We start from the raw sequence: 21,031 nt of genomic DNA, 5'->3' as shown, positions 1-21,031 counted from the left end.
TACTCCCAAGCTATCTGTATATTTGTGCGAAAATTGGCTTGAAATTAACAAGGTATAGCGCACACAGCAACAGCGGTGCCGTCTAACACGCAGCTGCAGCAGTGAGAAAATGGTGGCGACGGGGAAAATGGCTTGGTCTTATAGGGCAAGGACATGTGACATACACTGCCAATCACACATGCCCTTGCTTGTGTGAAAAAAAGCACTTCGCTCCGTGTGTGCGCTGCTGATAGGCTGACAGATTGCACCTCCCCACTGCAAATGCGGGAAAGAGAAAAAAAAATGGAGATCTTCATTGTTCCTGCAGAGATCCATCCCCTGCCCCTCCCCCCGCCCCGCTGTACACTCAAACTGCGTATTAACATTAATTTTCATCATTACTGAGAAAAAATCCAGTTATGATTTTGGTGCACGAACAGTTATCGAACATAACCTCGAACAGCCGAATTTTTCTCAAAATGTTCGTGTTCGCCGACCGGCTCGAACACCGCCCAAAACAGCTCGAATTTGAGATTGGCGAACAGTTCGAGTAGAACAACGCTCATCTCTAATTGTCACATATACCAACCAATATATAGACATTATAAAGGACAAGTTCATCTGCAACAGAACCATCAAGGCCACAGATGAAATAGAACTGCGTGCTTTTTTTGGATTATTATACCTTGCAGGAGCTTATAGGGCAAATAGACAAAGTTTGGAGGAACTTTGGAGTAAATATGGGGATGGAGTTGAAAAATTTGGCCTTGTTATGTCCATAAACAGATTCAAGCTTCTAATTCGTTGCATTCGGTTTGACGACAGAACTACCCGAACCGAACATAAAACACATGACCGACTTGCTCCAATTTGTGATATATTCCAAAAATTTGTTGAAAACTGTAAAAAAAGCTATTGCCCTGGGGAGAATCTCACTATTGACGAAATGCTCCCTGGTTTTCGTGGTAAATGTGCCTTTCGTCAATATATTCCATCAAAGCCTAACAAATATGGAATAAAAATGTATGCCCTTGTTGATGCCAGTAAGACCTACACTTACAACCTGGAAGTTTATGCAGAAAACAACCAGAAGGTCCTTACTGTGTCAGCAACAAACCCAGTAATGTTGTAAAAAGACTGGCTGAGCCCTTATTTGGATCGGGTCGCAATATAACAGCTGACAATTGGTTTTCAAATTGTGATCTGATTGATTATCTGAAAATGCAGAAGCTTTCATATGTCAGAACTGTAAGAAAAAATAAAAAAGAATTGCCTACACAGTTTGTAAGTGTGAAAGGGAGACAACAGTACAGCAGTATGTTTGCATTCCATAATGGAAAGGTTTTGGTTTCCTATGTACCACAAGCAAAAAAAAATTGTAGTTCTTCTATCAACACTTCATGATGATGATGCCATCGATCCTGGGACTGAGGCACAAAAAAACCTGGAGATAATTACATTTTATAATGCAACCAAAGGGGGTGTTGATACAGCTGATCAGATGTGCTCAACTTTCAACATCAGCAGAAACACCAAACGCTGGCCAATGGTCATATTTTTTGCTATGTTGAATTTGGGTGGTATAAATTCACAAGTCATTTACCTTGAAAACAAGCTTGAACCACTCCGTAGACGGTTCTATCTGAAAAAATTGGCCCATGAACTAGTGCTTGGAGAGCTACGCAGGAGAAGTATGAAAACAATCGGTATCCCCTCTCGCCTTCAAGTTCAGCTCAAAAGATTCTGCCCAGAAGATGATAGTGAAAATTCACCACCTGCACCACCTCCCAAAAGAAGGAGATGCACCACCTGCACCACGGAAAGCGGAATCAGAAGGCTTTCTAATTATGAATGTCACAAATGTCATAATGCAATCTGCCTGACACATGCAAAAATGATGTGTAATTCTTGCTCTTTGCTCTGCAAGTGTAATTTTTCTGGGGAAACTTCAGGATCTAATTCTGATTGAATATGTGTTTAATAGTACTTAAGGTACCTTAAAATTAAGTTTGTTTCCATAAATTTTCTTGGTAGAGTTTTTTGACAGAGTCGAACTGGGGACTATTTGGCGGGAGTTTTGAAATGTTTGTATTTCAGAGTTATTAGTTTTATGTTAAGTAAATGGTTTTTTTTGCACCTGATTATGTGTAGTCTCTTTTATTACATCCCTATGAAGGTCACTGATCACTTTTAGAGCACTGAAATTGCAAACATTAGATATTATAGGTATTTTTCTAGCCTGCGCCTGACAGTCACATTGTATGTGAACTTGTTAGAACCGATATTGTATGTGACGGAGGGTTAACAATTGGCATAAGGTGTTTGTGATAGTAGACTGTGTAAGGTTTTCACCTAATATGGCACTATGCATGTTGACTAAATATTTCCACATTTTGTCTCTTCAGTCCAAAAGATATAGTTCCATAATTTGTTTGGGGTCATAAAAATAAACATTGAATATATTTACAGAAGCCTGTAGGTCATATCATGTACTCTGTGTTTTTTCTTTACATCACAGCACAATCTAAACTTGGACTTAATTTCCTGGGATGTCCACTCCTGGGAAAATTTGTATGCTTGAAGGTCAACGTTTGTTCTCACTGTAGAATGGTAAATTTTCCATTGCTTATAGTTAACTTGTACATTTGATTAGTAACATCTGGCTGCTAATTACTAGCCTAACCTGTTTCTACACAAATGTGAATCTGTACGTGGTTTGGTCTAGCTACCTGCACCACAGTGTACACTTAGGTGGTAGAGACGGAACAAGAGCCGTGCCTTCACCACCTGGAGCGGGTGCCAGCTGTAATATACAGTCAACATTTTTTTTAACTGCATGTTCAATAGCAATCGGGGCATGTAAGAAGCTAAAAGAAATAAGCCTTTCCTCTGTTACCCTTTTGACATCCTCATAATGTGATAATGGATCACTGATTGTTGTCATGGTAGATGGAGGGCCCAATAAAAGGATGGCCAAATAGATTGCTTGGCCGTTTTACGCTTATGAGGCATTAATGCTTTGGTATACTGATTATAATAAAGCTTTATAGAAGTGGCCAAACTATTACTAGGTGAGACTAAAAATAAATAAATTGTAATAAAGTTTATCAAAAAGAGCAAACCCACACTGACAATATAAACTAAGCACATAGTCTGTTTAGGGAATATAAGCACTATAAAAATTGCACCTTTAGGCTACATTCACACACACAGTTTTTGCTACGTTTTTTTCAACAGACAAAACCTGCTATCTTGGCTATGAAAAAATTGCATTCAAAGTGCCCGTTTTAAGGCATTTTTGCACTTTTTTTTGCAGTTTTTGGGTGTAGATTACGTGTGCTTCATCTTCAGTTCATGTTCAATAAAGTTAGTTTTACTCACCAAAAATGCAGCAAATATGTTTTTTTGTGTTTTTGCACTGTTTTTACACTCTCTCATTGCTTTCTATGAGTGAAAATACACTGCAAAAATGCTTAAAGAATTGACATGCTACAGGTTTTCAAAAACGCTGTAGTTCTCAAAATCAGAAAGGAAAAAAAAACAAGTGTGTGCATGAGATTTTTCTAGAATCTCATAGCTTTTGCTGGTACTGTAAAAATCAGCTTTTAATTTGCATAAAAAAACACTGCAAAAAAAGCTGCAAAACTGCTGCATGTGAACATGTGTTCTAATTGCTGCCGATGTTCTGCAGGATTAGGATGCTCAGTGCACCCTTGGTGTGATCTAGACACTCAGTGCACCCTTGGTGTGACCTAGACGCTCAGTGCACCATTGTACCCTCTGGTTTTGCATGTTCCCGCCTCCCTCACTAGTGATTGACAGTGCTGTCTTGTGTAATGTCCTTGAATAAAATAACCCATCTTAGAAAACTCAAGCCCTTGAACTGAGTTATAGCTAAAAAAGTAAAAAAAAGTAATAAAAAAAGTCTTAGATTACAACTAAATGTAAAAATAAAAGTTTTCTCCTAAAGACCTATGATAGGCTAGTCCTGTAAGAGGTAATGCTGGTGGGTTACTTATTTCACTTGCTTTCTTGTCTACTCTTTTGAAAATGTAATGACATATTAAAATGTGTTGTTTTTTTGTTGAAGACCCACATATTGGTAATCTAGTCCCCCTGTTAAATACAATCATCGAATTTTCCCATGACAATACAAATTCCCCAAACAATATAAATCTTAGTTTTTTTCTAGAGCTTATCAGAAGTGGAGAATCATATCAGACATAAATATTTATACACATCATTTCTACACATAACAATGGATCCCTGGCTGACATTGATGTACTGAGATTCAACATCTGAATTTCTAAGGACCTGTAAATTACTTTTCAAGCAGATAAAAGACACAGTGATAATGTTTTATAATGAGGACAAACAAAGATAAGCACATTGGAAAATACTAATTTTCTCTAGAAACTATTCTATCGCACGGAGATTGCATTCTCTCATATCTATTATAATAAACAGGTTCCAATGGCCAAAATACTGACCTCATGTCCACTGAGCAAAACGATACAGACTTTTCTAAATCACTCATTTACTGCCTCGTGTTTGTACACCCTGCAGAGTGCCCTCAACATGTTACTTTTACCATCATCAATTTACCAAGTTAATATATTGGAATATTTTCAGAAATTATTCTGCAGATTTCCATCTCTATTGACAAATGCATTTTCCTACCAATACTTTTACGGACTCACAATAAAACATACAAAAACAAAATAGATTTTCCTGTGAAATATGTTAAGGAACATCCTTTCCAGGGTAATGACTTGTATATAAGGCAAAATAAATAACCAAAAACAAAAATACTCCTCCACACCTTGGTCTATGTTCACCCGTAGCGTTTTTAATGCGTTTTTGCACTTTTGAATTGCTTTCAACCGTGACAAATGCATTCACCGGGACATGTAATTTTAACATTTTACAACCTTATCTGGCCATGTGGTGTGTGAGACATGATCAGACACATCCTGTTTCATTTATACTGTTATTGCGTATGCAGTGAGTGGCAGGTCTGCCCAAAATTTGGACGCATCTCAATTTCCCGTTGAAAATTTGGATGCACCCCAATACCCCTTTGAAGAGACTTAGAGGAGGGCCTCCTGAAAACAATGTTCCCATTATTAGGAAGTGGGTCTCCCATACTGTTTTCCTATGCAGTGAATGCAAGGGCTGCCAAAAATTTAGACCTACTCCAATGCCCCTTGGAAGAGACGTAAAGGAGGGCCTCCTGAAAAAATTTTTTTCCCTTTATTAGGAAGTGGGTCTCCCATTGTGCTTGCCTATGCAGTGAATGCAAGGGTTGCCAAAAATTTGGAGGCACTCCAATGCCCCTTGGAAGAGACGTGGAGGTCAGAGGGCCTCCTGAAAACAATGTTCCCATTATTAGGAAGTGGGTCTCCCATTGTTTTTGCTTATGCAGTGAATGCAAGGGTTGCCAAAAATTTGGAGGCACTCCAATGCCCCTTGGAAGAGACATAGAGGTCTTCATGAAAAAATGTTCCCATTATAAGGAAGTGGGTCCTCCATAATGTTGGCCTATGCAGTGAATGCAAGGACTGAAAAAAAAAATTGGGAGGCACTCCAATGCCCCTTGGAAGAGACATAGAGGGCCTCATGAAGCATGTTCCCATTATTAGGAAGTGGGTCTCCCATAGTGTTGGCCTATGCAGTGAATGCAAGGGCTGAAAAAAAAATTGGGAGGCACTCCAATGCCCCTTGGAAGTGACATAGAGGGCCTCATGAAAAAATGTTCCCATTAGAAAGGAGCCGGTCTCCTATATTTGTAATGCCCATGCACTAAGTGTATGGGCTGACAAACATTTACCCCTGGGGGGTATACATGAACATACTGTATAAAAAAAAATTTTTACGGGCATCATAAACACCCTTTAAAAAACATTTTTGTGGGTGTTGCATCACGGACCATGGTCACTCTGGTGATATGGTGGTGCAGGATGAGGATGAGGAGAACAAGAGCAAATAGCCAAAATCAGGAAGCGTATACCCATGTGTGGGTGTGAAAAGGTGCATGGGAATACACCTTCACTGGATTTGAGTTTATGTTATGCTGCTATCATTCGGTGGTGTTAAGAAGTCTGGCCCAATCCAGCCCTTGTTCATTTTTATAAGAGTCAGCCTGTCAGCATTTTCAGTTGACAGGCGGATGTGCTTATCAGTTATAATTCCATCAGCAGCACTAAAAACCCGCTCTGATAAAACGCTAGCGGCAGGGCAGGTCAAGACCTTCAAGGAGTAGAGAGTCAGTTCATTCCACGTGTCCAGCTTGGATAGCCAATAATTATAAGGCACAGAGGAATCACGGAGGACGTTGGTACGGTCGGCAAGGTACTCCCTCAGCATCTTCCCAAACTTTGCACTCCTTGTGAGAGTACCCCGCGCCTCAGGGCCTGTGCGATGGGAGAGGCTGAGAAAGCTCTCCCAGAACTTTGACAGTGTTCCCCTGCCTCTGCTGGATTGGAGTTGTGTCTCTCTTGCCTGTAGTCCTTGGTTGTCCAACGAACTGTGACCTCTGCCGCCAGCGTTTTCAGATGGGAATTTTTTTAATAGTTCCCCAACAAGGGCCTTCTGGTACTGCCCCATTTTTGTAGACCTGTCCGCCTCAGGAATAAAAGATAGAAAGTTCTCCTTGTAGCGTGGGTCTAGAAGTGTCACCAACCAGTAATGACTGTCACCCAAAATTTTGAGAATGCGAGGATCACGGGAAAGGCAGCGTAACATAAACTCTGAAATGCGTGCCAGGCAAGACTTCGGTGTTCTCACCAAGAGGACAACTGACCATGCTGTTCTCCTCCTCCTCCTCTCTGTCCTCAGGCCATCCACGCTGAGCAGACGGTATGACAGTTGTGCAGGTAGTACCGTCTAAAGCGCATGAAACTAGCTCCTGTTCTTCCTCCTCCTCCTCTTCCTCATTGTCAAACAATCCACATTGGGATGAGATGAGGCTGGGCTGTGTGTAATCACCCTGTATGGTTCCTTGCTCCATCTCATCGTGCTCCGCCTGCAATGCATCCTCTTTGATTGTGAGCAGAGAGTATTTCAGAAGACAGAGAAGCAGGATGGTGACGCTAATTATGGCGTCATCACTGCACACCATCTTGGTGGAGTCCTCAAAGTTTTGGTACAGATGTCTGACATCCATGTCAACTCCTGAGGTCTTATGTGTGGAGTCTGAACTGAATACCAATGGCCTTGTTGATGCTGGTAGTCAACAACTGCCCTCTTCGGCTCACAAATCCTTCCCAACATCTGCAGTGTAGAGTTCCAATGCGTGGGGACATCACACACCAGTGGGTGAGCCGGAAGCTGCAGACGCTGCTGAAGCATGGCAAGGGCGGCGGAAGCTGTAGCTGACTTTGTAAATTGGGCACACAGGTGGTGTACTTTGACAAGCAAATCCGGCAGCTTCGGGTAGGTTTTGAGAAACCGCTGAACCACGAGGTTAAGCACATGGGCCAGGCATGGTACATGTGTGAGCTCACCTCGCCTCAGAGCCGCCACCAGGTTCCGGCCATTGTCACACACGACCATGCCTGGCATGTAGAAAACATGTGCAAACTTTATTCAAGGGGATTTTTTTATATGCAAAATATAGCAAAGTGTCTAGAGAGACAAACCAGGTGCCAAATTAACATACAAAACCTTAAAACATACATAAAAGCAAGCAGGTGACACATAAGGTGCAGGTGTACCGTCTCACAACTCCCTTCATCCCTAATATCATATGCTTAAAGAGATTATAACAGATATGAAGGGAAAACATGAAGAAACACATCTATATGCTATTGATAGCCATATCTCAAAGTTTCATATCTCTTTCCTTATAATCTCACATGATCGCAATCAAGCATCATTACCTGGGTAGGAGACTGGGAACCTGCACGGTGTGTGCTTCCCCGACGCGCGTTTTGGCGCTATTGCCTTTCTCAAGGGGACTGCTGTGGCTAAATAGCCGGTCACTTAAATACACAATCGTGCAAAATGCTGGCCAATAGGGCAACACGAAACCCACACCGGAAATAGCAACTCACATGTACGTAGTCATGGTGATACGTGACGCTTCCCAGTCATGCCCCGCGACTCACCGGAAATGACGCAGGGAGCAACGCCGTAACCAAGACACCAGACCCCGTCAGCATCGCGGCAGTGAAACTACCCAGGGATGCCGAGAGGAGTCAGGTATGTAGGGACGGCGATGCCCCTGTGTACTGAGACGCGGGCATGTGTGCGCATACGACACATAACTAGATATATACGATTGTATATGCACCAACAAGAAAGAGACTGTATATAATATAGAGATTGACTGTGGACAACAGCATACTGCTCTCCATGGAGCTAATCCCAGATTTTATCACATAAACACGGATAGGGATCAACACACTATTGTAACATAGATGTATATACTTGGGATATTCACATATATTTAAGTATGGTGCAGTCAATAAATAGCATATAATAAATAGGTATGAAGGTCAAACACTTTTGAAACGGCCCCTTTCCTCATGATATAAATGCACAATATTACAATGTATACATCACACACTGGGGACTAATATAAGCATATATCATTATAGGTCACAAATAATTCCTGTGTGAAAACCTGATCTTTATCAAAAGAGGTTGCACCATACAATATATACACATACCATACAATGTAAGGAATACAAATACATGTAGTAAAAATTGCAACAATCAAACAACGTGGTATGTATTCTCCTGCTTCCACAGTTACACTATCCCGGATGAAGTCTCATGGTGCAGATAACATCCTATTTTGTATAGATGTGCTTCAACGATGGCCGCACATATACTACGTGAAAATGACCAAATATTCAGCCATAGCCAGGATCAATAAGCTTGCTAAAGAAAAATAAAAGTAAGAACACTCAAATAAACATATTAAAAACAAAATATTGTATGCAAGGATGGCACAGGCACTGTGATGTTACCACAGAGAAAGGTCACAGAAATTTGGCAAAGCTATTGTTCTCATTGAGACCATTAGGATGTAAGGTTTTCAAAGTCCAGATCCACCTCGTCTCTATCTGGGCAAGTCTCTGGGATACCCGACCCCCACGTATACCTACATCCACCATGTCAATCCCTCTCACCTCTAATAATTTGGCGTTGCAATTATGATGTAATTTGAAGTGTCTTGGTATAGGTTTAAGGGTAGACACATCGTTTTGTTCAGGTGCGGCCAGTATCCCCAATACGTGTTCTCTAACCCGTGTTTTTAGGCAACGTGTGGTCATCCCAGCGTAGATCAGGCCACAGGGACACGTCGCATAGTATATCACATTGCGTGACACACATGTGATATGTTTTTTAATCTCAAATGAACGTTTACCCGTGGAATCAACAAATGTGGTGCACCTGATCACATTGGGACAAGCAACACATCGACCACAAGGTGTACATCCAAGGTGGATCTTGGCTTTATCCATAAAGGTATGTACAACATTTCCCTCATAATGACTACGAACTAGGTGGTCTCGAAGGTTTCTGGCACATCTGAATACAATCGATGGTTTAGCCGAGACATATTTTGCCAGAACAGGGTCAGCAGTTAACACTGTCCAGGCTTTAGCAAGGGCCTGTCTGACAGCCGGTATCTGGGTATGAAACGCAATGACAAACCTGACTAGATCATTATCTTGCTTATCACTGGATCTATACAACAGATCCTGACGAGAAGAGTGTCTAGCTCGGTTATAAGCCTTCTTCACCATTCTATGGCTGTAGCCACGTTCATAGAAACGTTCCTTAAATTCTTTTGCTTGTACCTCAAAATCATGTTCAGTGGAGCAGATTCTGCGGAGACGCAGAAACTGCCCCACCGGAACAGATTGAATCATATGACGTGGGTGAAAAGACGAGGCATGGAGAAGAGTATTTGTTGATGTTGGCGTCCTAAAAATATTCGTTTAGATGGCATTGTCTTTGTCTCTCATCAAACATACGTCTAGAGATTCAATTTTATTGGGATCACATATAAATGTGATGCGTATATTTAATGCATTGTCGTTTAGGCCTTGCATAAACATCACGAGATGGTCACGTGATCCCTGCCAGATCAGAAAGATGTCGTCGATGTACCGCGTCCAAGAGAGGACGCGGCCAATCGTCGACCCCTGATCCGGCAGAGAGAGGTCCCTCTCCCACAGCCCCAAGAAGAGGTTGGCATAGGAGGGGGCAGAGGCCGCCCCCATAGCTGTCCCCTGAAGCTGCAGGTAGAAGGACCCCTTAAATAGGAAAAAATTATGGGTTAGTGTGAATTCCAATAATTCCAACACCAATGCCTGCATGTCATGAGACAAAGCAGATCCTTGCAGAAAATGTTGTACAGCACGAAGCCCATCATTGTGTCTAATGCTGGTGTATAACGACTCAATGTCGGCTGTAACCATCGTAGAATCTACTTCCAGATACAGACCATCTACCCTTCTCAGCAGGTCACCAGTGTCTCTTAGGAACGAGGGGAGGCTCTCGACTAGTGGATTTAATTTGGAATCTATCCATCTATTGATGGGCTCCAGGTAGTTCCCCCTACCCGATATAATCGGACGTCCTGGAGGTCTGTTCAAATTCTTGTGTATCTTAGGAAGAAGATATAGGGTGGGAATTGTTGGTTCGGCCACAGTCATTACAGATGCCAACTCACAAGAAATAACTCCTCCACTGGTGGCCCTATCTAGGATTTTGTTCAACTGTCCCTTAAAAGTAAGGAGCGGGTTATATGTGAGCCGCCTATAGTACGTTTTATCGCGTAACTGGTGAAAGACCTCAGATTCATACATCTGCCGCAGCCAAACCACCAAATTCCCCCCCTTATCAGCCGGTTTAATCACCACATAAGGTAAATTCTTCAAGAATTTTAACCTCTGTCTCTCATCTCTACTTAGATTGTCATTCGAGATATATCTAGGTATTTTACATAATTCATTAGATACAATGCGAACAAACATTTCCACATTGGTATTACTGGAGAGGGGGGGAAACGCCTGGAGCCCTTTCTAATAGATGGAGGAATCTTACCACTATCCAAGGTGTTATGCTCCACTGCTAGTTCCTCCAGGGTCCTCAGTGCTTGTTGTTCCTCTTCTAGGGGAAATCATTTCCAAAGATTATGATCATGAAAATGATACTTGAAAATTAAAGCCCTAGCAAAAAGATGTAGGTCCTTAATTAAAGTGAACTCATCAAACCCCGCGGAAGGTGAAAAAGACAGGACCCTGCTGAGAAGGGAAAGGTCAGAATCTGAAAGAGAATGTTGACTCAAGTTTATCACCTTATAATCACTTTTTTTCTTTTCTGGGGACCTCGAATCCTGTCGCTTATATGGATGGAAAAAATCACGGTGCCTCTTGGGGTACGAACCAGACCTAGTCACAATTGATATTTGTCACCTAAGTATATTAGCTTCAGCACAGCCTGTTGCCGCTTGGCTGAGGCAGCGCTGCAGTGCTTCTAGCTTGTGACTGATGTGGTCATTTCGAAGATGGAAGAGGAGGAGGCGGCTGAAGAGGATGAGGTGCAGGAGCTTTAGACTGTGGGGGCAACTCTGATTGACCTGGGACCCGCAGTCCTTGGCATCGGGAGGATGAGTTCCATCCCAAGGTCCGACTGCGTCCCGGCTTCCACTATGTTAACCCAGTGTGCTGTCAGCGAGATGTACCGTCCCTGCCCACAGGCACTTGTCCACGTGTCCGTGGTTAGGTGGACTTTCCCAGTAACTGCATTGTTGAGGGCACGGCTAATGTTGTGGGACACAAGCTTGTGTAATGCGGGGACAGCACACCGGGAGAAAAAGTGTCGGCTGGGGACAGAGTACCGAGAGACAGCCGCCGCCGTCAGGTTGCGGAAAGCTTCCGTCTCCATGAGCAGTTGTCCATGTGGGAATTTAGTAGTGTGGCCTGTGGGGCGTTGGCTGCGTATTTGCACTTGCATTCCAAGGACTGGGGTATGGACAACTGAACGCTGCTCTGGGACAAGGATGTGCTTTCTGATGGTGCTAGTTGAGAGTGTGCAATGACAGTTGCAGGGCAGGAGGCATCTTCGCATGCACTATGGACAGGAGATTGGCTTGCACGCACAACAGCGGAAGAAGCAGTGGTGTCACTAGCAGACACTGTTCCTGGACCCTGGGATGGGCCCACAAAGTTTGGGTGCTTTTCTACTATGTGCCTGATCATGTTGGTGGAGGTCAGGCTGGTAGTTTTGATACTCCTACTGATGCTGGCCTGGCAGGAGGTGCAAATGGCCTTTTTGGGGTTATCGGCAGAGTCTTTAAAAAGCAACCAGACTCGAGAAGACCTAACAGTTGTACTGGCAACTTCCATCGTGTTGGTGTTACGGGGAATGGTTGCCCGCCTTCTGTCTGTGGCCACTACACTGCTTCTTCTTATTGTTGCGGTGCTCTGCCTCCCTCCCCCTGTGTGCTGCTGTCCTCACTCTGCATGTCCTCCTGCCAGGTTGGGTCAGTTACTATATCATCCACCAACTTGTCTTCCACTTCCACACCCTGGTCCTCCTCCTGACTTTCTGGCAATTGTGTCTCATCATTGCCCACCTCTTGCAACACTTTCCCACCGTCGCCTTCGTATGACCGTGGCTGCTCAAATATTTGGGCATCGCTACATGCGATCTCCTCTTGCCCCTCTTCAAGTGGACCAGGCGAGAGGCCCGAATCTATAAATGGAAAAGTGAACAGCTCTTCGGAGTGTTCAAGTGTGGGATCAGTTGTCTCTGGGCACTCGGCATGATGGGAGGAAGGAGGATCAGGGTTAGGAATATGCAGTCCAAACTCACTGCTACTGAGACTTGACTGTGAGGAAGACAGGGTGGTGGTGGTGATGGCTAAGTGACTGGAAGCATTTTCTGCTATCCAACCAATAACCTTTTCACACTGCTCTGTGTTCAATAGTGGTGTACTGCGGTCCCCTATTAATTGGGACAGGAAGGTCGAGCGAGCAGATGTGGGTGTTTGTTGTGGCACAATTTCAGCTTACCCACGGCCTTGGCCTCTGCATGCACCATCACCATCACGTCCAGTTCCCGGTCCCTTGCCATGCGCCTTGCCCATTTTAAATGGAGGACAATATCTTCCACGCTCACTACAAATGGCTGAATTTGGAGCGAACTTATATGTGATCCGTGTGACAGGCAAACCACAGTTTTAAATAGCTTGCCTGTAGGTAACTATTTTTAACAGCAAACTGGTGTCAATAACTTCACTGACACACTGAAACAAAATTTTAATGGAGGCCAGAAATGGCAGAATTTTCAGCGAACTTATATGTGATCCGTGTGACGGACAAACTAACAGTTTTAAATAGCTGGCCTGTAGGTAACTATTTTTAACAGCGACCTCGTGTCAATAAGTTCGTTGACACGCTGAAACAAAATTTTAATGGAGGCCAGAAATGGCAGAATTTAGAGCGAACTTATATGTGATCCGTGTGATGGACAAACCACAGTTTTAAATAGCTGGCCTGTAGGTAACTATTTTTAACAGCGACCTTGTGTCAATAAGTTTGCTGACACACTGAAACAAAATTTTAATGGAGGCCAGAAATGGCAGAATTTTCAGCACAATTATATGTGATCCGTGTGAAGGACAAACCACAGTTTTAAATAGCTGGATTTTTAGCGCTGTAATATGGAAAGGACCTGACTGTATTCTACAGTGCCAACAAGCAAATGGCACAGAAAAACAGTGTTCTCTGGATTGCTTTTTAAGCAAATAGACAGTATTAAGAAAAAAAAAATTATTCCTGGCCCCTGATACCTGGGGCTATTTCTACAAATACAATATCTGTAAAAGCACCAGCAGACAGAACTGGAATGGACCCTCTTGCTATATGCACTGCAGTCTGCTATATACCCAGCCTGGCTGCCTAGCACTGATATCTCTGTAGCTGGATTAGTCCTCAGAAGGACTGTTAGTTGAGATGGATATGTGTAGAGAATCTTGTGGAATACCTACACTAATAAAGAGCCAAATCTCTCCCTAGCTCAGCAGCACTTCTCTCTACACTGCCTAATTGCAGAGTAGACTGATGAGCACGGAGGCGCCAGGTCTGATATAGACCTGATGACGCTGTGCGACCAGCCAATCACTGTAATGCCACAACCAACATGGCTGTGGCATTACAGTGTGTGGCAGACAATCCCTGCATGTTGATTGGCACTCTAAAGAGCGCCAAATATGCAGGGAGGGGACCCGAGCATCTGCCCGAGCATCTCGGAAGTACTCGGCAAGCGCCGAACATCTCAAGTACTGAGATACTCGGGCGAGTACCGAGTACTTGCGAGTATGTGCGCTCATCACTAGCAGTCAGGTCACAGTTTGGGGTCAGAATTCCAAAGTCAGAGTGTGTCAAGGCAAAAGGGGTAATACAAATGAATAGTCAAAAGGCAAATCCAAGGTCCGGCAACAAAAGATCAGAATATCTGAGTTCAGAGCACAGCACAGAGAAAACACACCACTGAGCTGAAATATACGACTGGCAGAGGTCTGGGACTGACAGCTTAGCTAAATAGCTGGGTAATCACCAAGAACAGGGAACACCGGAAGGAAGCTCAGCACCACCCAGTCTCAGATTGGACGGCTGAGCTATGTATCAAAATACCGACAGCCCAGCACACCTCTGCACTAGATTCGATGACTGACCTGTCACTCACCAAACTGACAGCTCAGCACAACCCTGATTCCATAGGGCAGCAAAACTGTCACTCACTGCGTACAAGACACACTGAGTGGAGGAATCTTCAGTGAGGAAGATATCTTGCACTCTAGTGCCTTTTATTGAAAGTACTTATAAGTCTCCATACACCGTCATGTAACGCTCGACAAGGACAGATATTACTTATTACACCCCAGTCAGAAGCCTCTACTAAAGCCAAAGCAGATCTCATGCTTTGCACTGAGGAGGAGCAAATGACGCGCCCCCTGGGCCTAGTGTGGATGTGTGTGGGTTACCCGGAGCCGGGTCTCTGGGGGTTATAGTCTCCGTGGCGGCGACCCGGTCCCGTGGCTCAGGGTGGTCAGGACGATGGCAGTCTTTTAGGGGTTTTAGGTTAATTGTCCGACTACGCCATCCGTGGATTGCGGTCAGGGTGTACCGCCGCTGCGAGGCAGTCCACTGAGGCTGGTGTGGTGTGCTCAGCAAAAGATGGGATAACTCCCCACGGGAGGAGTATGGCCTCAGGGCAGGGAATGTGGATGATAGGAGTGATGGTGCGCGGGCGTCCCAGCACTAGTAGTGCTGGTGCGGCGATGAAGCAGGAACGACTCAGAGTCTTTGCAGTGCAGTTCAGGGTCTTTACTGGTGATATTAAGGCAGACCCTCCCGGGAGTACTGGCTAGCATAAGGGGCCTGGTCAGTCTGCAAGCAAACAGGAGTTCCCCTGGCCAGGTGGAGTTGTAGGCTTCCCCGTCTATCTGCACTCTTTCTGGCTACCTTGCTGTAAGCGGGTAGAAGTAGCCCACGTCCCTGAGTATACCGTGTGGTGCTCACCCGTATGGCTGGTGACTTGGGGCCTTCTGTTAGCCTCCGCTCCTGGATGGCGGTGCTGGTCCCTTCCTTGTGACTGAGCCTCCGGGCTTCTATGGCCAGAGGACCTGGAATCCCCTGCCGGCTGGTTTCTGCTGCTGGGTGGATATCAGTCCCCACAGCCTCGGACTCCGGTGTCCGGTTATCAGATTCTTCTGCCAGGGCGAGCTAAATCTCTGCTTAGCTTCCAGCCCCTGGTCTTCAGTTACTGCTCCTACAGAGCTCCTTGCTGACACTTTCCCTGTGTCTGGAACTGTCTCCAGGCTCTGACTCAACTCACTAATCCCGCCCCAGACCCAGTTTATAAGGGCAGATTCCTCCCCTCCCAGGTCTGGGCAGGAAGTGTTGCATGATTAAGGGCTCCTGACCAGAGAAACCTCCCACCTGCTCTCAGACGTAATATTTCTATTACTGTGGCAACCAGACCCCTGGGGTGCCACACAAACACCCTGAAATGTGTTTGCAAACTGAAAGTCTGGTTTGGCTTTTATCCTAAGTCATGTGGCAAGGCTCGTTAAAGGGTCAATATTGAATTTAAGATTGCTCTTTCCAATAGATGGTACTAGAGTCAAAGTCATCTTCCTCTCTGAAGAGGCAATTTGCATATTTAAATTCTCAGATAAGCAATGCATGGCCTATAAGTTTCCCTACACTAACATGTAAGGCATGTCACTCTCCACATGGAGAAAAGTTAACCCTTAGACTACATTATATGATTCTAAAATTTCTCATAGAATTTAATGGGTTGTAATTAGTGATGAGCGAGCGTGTTCTGTTAACCCTTTCTGCGAGCATGCTCGGGTGCTCGCCGAGTATTTGCGGCGTGCTCGAATGTTATGTTTGTGTCACTCCATGTGCATGATTTGCGACTGTTTGACAGCTTTAATATATGTGAGGAGTGCCTAACAAACAGGCTGTCACGGGGTTACCGCAACAGGTTGGAGCCAGGAGACCTCAGTGCCGGAGGGCTGCTGCTCCAACTCCGAGAAGAAGCACTTCTCCGTCATTTTAAATATATTTATTTCTTCCAGCAAAACAGGTGTTAAGCGGGCATGTTGGATTTCCAAGTGCTCACAGCTGAGCTTGGTTAGCCATTCCCTTTCCCTTTAAAACCTGTGCTCTGATACTAAGTCCTTGTCAGAGCTAGCATTTGTTGCATGGCTAAGGAGAGCGAGGAGTTCTATGAGAAGAAATTTAGGAGGAATAACTTGTGACTGGTGTCTGGTTTGTATGTGTGGTTATTCCTTATCCTTCTCCATTTCAGTTTATTCCCCCTACCTACACACCCCGGTGCTTCGCTCTGTTATATGTGAGAGAATATTTTGTGTGCCTGGAGTTTTCTGTTTATCCCTGTCTGTGTTGTCTTGTTTGTCGGGTGGGTGTACTTCGGTGTACAGTAGCGCCCCTCTTCCCCGGGTGGGGGAGGAGAACTAGCAGAGGGCTAGCTCAGGAGTTAGCGTGAGGGTTGAGGCCTCAGCATCCTCACCTTCAGAGGTATCCTGGGGAATAGGGCAAGCTAGGGCACCCCTAGTGTTAGGGTCAGGGTAAGAGCCCCTGATCCTGGGTCACCCGACAGCTGTGTCATGACACAGGCATTCCTCACATGTATTAAAGCTGACAAACAGTCGCAAATCATGCACATGGAGTGACCCAAACATAACACCCGAGCACGCCGAAGATACTCTGAAACCACCCGAACATGCTCGTAAATCTCGAGTAATCTCGAGCATGCTCGCTCACCACTAGTTGTAATGTAACAAGCATAACACAAAAAACACATAAAGACATGCATTTTTTTGAAGAAGGAAAAATAACAATTAAAGTCTGTAGGAGAAAAAAATCCATAAAATGGTAGTAAAAATGCTGCATTTTTGAGGAAAAAAAACAATTATAGACTGAAAAATTTGACTGTGTAACGCTTTTTACAATTTCTTATTCACTTCCAGATAACATCTGATTTTATTGTTTTTGACCCATAAAAAGACGAACAGAAAAAAAAGCACCCAAAAAATAAGTGTTCATTTTTTTCCCCGAAAAACCAGTGTGTGAAGACAATGCAATTTTCATCTAGGTCCAATGCCTTATCTTAATCCTATTGTTCAGAAAACTCAGGTTGGTGAAAAAGTCGAGGCAGGGGGTAAAATGGATGACTAATGAAAAATAAAAAGGGACAATACAATAGAATTTTTTTAATTTTTTTAAATTACAGATTTCAGTTTTAAACAGGGTATTATTTTAGGAAATGGGAAATATTATGGGGAATGCTGTAAACCTGTACACAAAATCAGGCCTTTCAAATTGAATATATTCATACTTTACACTGTAAATCAGCGATTAGATGTAATCCTCCTAGTATGAGCCAGTTCTGATATTCTGTTTTCCATTTTGCTTTGCCTACGAGAGGGCAGCGATGTTCAAAATAATGGGAGAAAGAGCAGGTTTGCCCGTTACAGCATTTCTTATTCTGTCACTGGCATATGGCTGCCCATGGGCTGGAAAATAATTTGTACAAAGACATAATTCCAACTTCCTAAAATAACAGAATGAAATGGAGGGGGTCGTCTTTCACAGGTGCAAACCAAGGCCACCCAAGGATACTGCAATGTGAGCAAAACAAACTGGCCTTTACCAAACTTTTATTTTTGGAACATCTTCAAAAGAGTTCTTGTCATGAACAGAAAACACATTGAAAACATTTCACAGTGTGCATGGGTAAATTCTTTGGTCTAAACCTCAATTTTTATAATATGCCTAGATCAAATAGGCCATGGACTCGCCTGCCAGGTTTAATTGCTGACATGCCTCAATGAATGGGAATTTTGTGGTGGACGTTTCCTCACACAAGGTAAGAACTGCAGGAGCATGTGGTACCTTCAATAAATGCAGCATTGAACCAATCTTTAAAGAGCGCGGGGTGAAAAGTTTATTTAATCTAAAAGGGTGTTTGATATAATGTTCTGGCTCCAAATAATCGAAACCTATTACTTTTAGGCTACGTTCTCACGGTGAGCTTTTGGTGAGTTTTTGATGTTGCAGATTTTCTGCACCCATTAAGTAAAATGGGTTACTTGCATTTTTTCAAAAATACGGCACATATAAACCTCATCAAAAGCTCATCGTGGGAACGTAGCCTTGTGAATGTTTACATGCCGAGTATTGAATACTGAAAATGGAAGGTCAACGGCCAATATATATATATTACCACAGGCAGAAACATCAAAGAAATAAAGCAAGAGTCACCATGTAATACTATATTTCCACTACGAAGAATAAACTATCGGACTGATCAAAGCTTTCCCTGGCAAAATCAAGTTTTATAAAACTTGATTTTATGCCAAATTATGCCTGAAATGTAGAAATGCTTGGCTGGAATAACGTTTCTGTTGGAAGCACATTGCAGTTGTAAGATACACCAAATTCATGACGAGGTACACGTTTTTTAATGAATTAGGAGCATCTTAGTCCACCTCATCTTTCATTAAGACTGGAGGAAAGGTTCTAATGAATCAGGGCCATATAGCTTTTTCAAAGACAGCACAATTTTTTTGCAGTTTTTCAGATGATTACAAAAACAGATGGAAAAACTTCCACAAAAACAGCTTTTTTTCTACCTTTGGGCTATGAGTTTTTCAAGGCAAAGTTTTCCTGAGTTTTTCTGCACTGTCCTTCTTGCTGTGGCTATGACGCCGGTGTTTCTCGCTCTATACTTTTAAGTATAGAGCGCGGACAGATTCATAGTGGAAGCCGCCCTGAGAAGGAGCATGACACTTTTTTAACCGCTTCAGGGTTTCCAAGACGCCCAGGCATTTTTTTCTTGCACTTTTCAGCGTTTTCACTGCAAAAAATGCTACCATTTTCTTAATTTCTTTTTAGAGAGAAAAAAAATACTGGAAAAAATGCACAAAAAAAGTGACTTAAAAAACCCTCTAGAAAGAATGCCCAGGAAATGATCAAGAAACATGCTAACAAAAAACGTTTTAGGTCAAAACTCCAGAGAAAAGGAGTTATAAGCCATCGATGTAAAAGTAGCGGAACACCTCTTTAAATGACGGAAATAAACATTGTGATCTCACCCTTGGGCTTTGTGCACACAGAGTTTTTTGAGGAGCTTTTGGAGCAGAAACTGAGTGGAAACTCTCCAAATCCTCCTTCAAATATCAAAACTCCTTCAAAACTTTGAGTTTCCACTCACTAGGTATGTGCACATGTAGTTTTTTGAAGCTAGGAATAAGAGGAAACTCTTCAAATCTTCCAGAAAAGATGCTGATCTCCTTAAAAATCTAGAGGTTCTGCTCAGTTTCCTCTAAAAAAAACTCAGCAAAAAGACTGCCCATAGCCATTTTCTGCTACAAATCTCTGGAAAAAGACTCCATGTGCATATAGTCTAAGGCCACCATGATGAAAACCTGAAAAACTTGACAATAGTCAATGGGATCTGTTGGCCGCCATCGGTGCCCATCATGTGCTGGTTCTGGCCCTTCTGCTATTTTTCTTATTCTATAATGGTAAAAAATGGAGATACACCTACAGGACTTAAAGGACCTACTGCATAATTCTTCATGCCAGATACCAAGGGACACTTTCAGAGAACTTGTGGATGCATTGAAAGGTGAGAGCTAATTTGGTCATACACAGGGAATTTACAGAATATTAGGCAAAACGTTGTAATTTTTAACCAGCTGGTGATAGTACAATACATGAGGATATAGAAAATATAGTTATCCATGTGACAGGTACAAGCAGCACTGATGATTTAGAATCATCCAGCAGCTAAAGGGATTAACAGCGTTGCAGTAGACAAGGGAGTGGTCAGCCCTGCCCCAGGGGACACTGGGAAATTATTGTGTGTGCTGGAGGGTCTGCAGTGAGATGCAAGTCTGGACACAGGACTAATGGGGGTGCTGAGCATCTCTGGCTGTGACGGCCAGCTAGTTGGGAGCAGCTATTGTCCAAAGTGAAGAGCTAAGTTTGGAGCAATCAGTTTTGAAGCAGGAAATTAGTGAATTCTATGACTAAGGGCCAGAATCACCCATCTGTTCTTCCTTCCCCCTACCTCGCTGCAAATAAGGTATAGTGATACTCTGTGAAAAGACACTGTGTGTGAAGAGAACTGATTTATGAAGATACTTTCATAATTGTTACTGGAAGCATTGCATAAAGAAAAGTGATTCTGTGTGATTAAGAGAGGTCTAAATAAAACCACTGTGATTAACCGATTGGTGTGCATGCAACATTGGTGGCCTGTACAGGGTATCCTGTGAGGGAATAAGACTAAAGTGAACAGAAGAACAGTGGCTGCAAGATACAGCAGCACATCACCTCAACTCAATTCTGCTACATCTATAAACCTGGGGACCAGGATTTGGAAAAGAAAACAATAGCACAACTAGGCAGCTTTGAATGTGGAAAGACAGAATTCGGCGCGTTTTATAGAAGCTAAGATGGTGACGGTATTTTCTGAGATCATG

Source organism: Phyllobates terribilis, unplaced genomic scaffold, assembly GCF_046119375.1.
Source record: "Phyllobates terribilis strain yellow unplaced genomic scaffold, ASM4611937v1 Scaffold_4__5_contigs__length_816908805, whole genome shotgun sequence".
Classification (NCBI taxonomy): Eukaryota; Metazoa; Chordata; class Amphibia; order Anura; family Dendrobatidae; genus Phyllobates; species Phyllobates terribilis.
The sequence above is the reverse complement of the archived record's forward strand: the minus strand, read 5'-3'. Positions refer to the sequence as shown.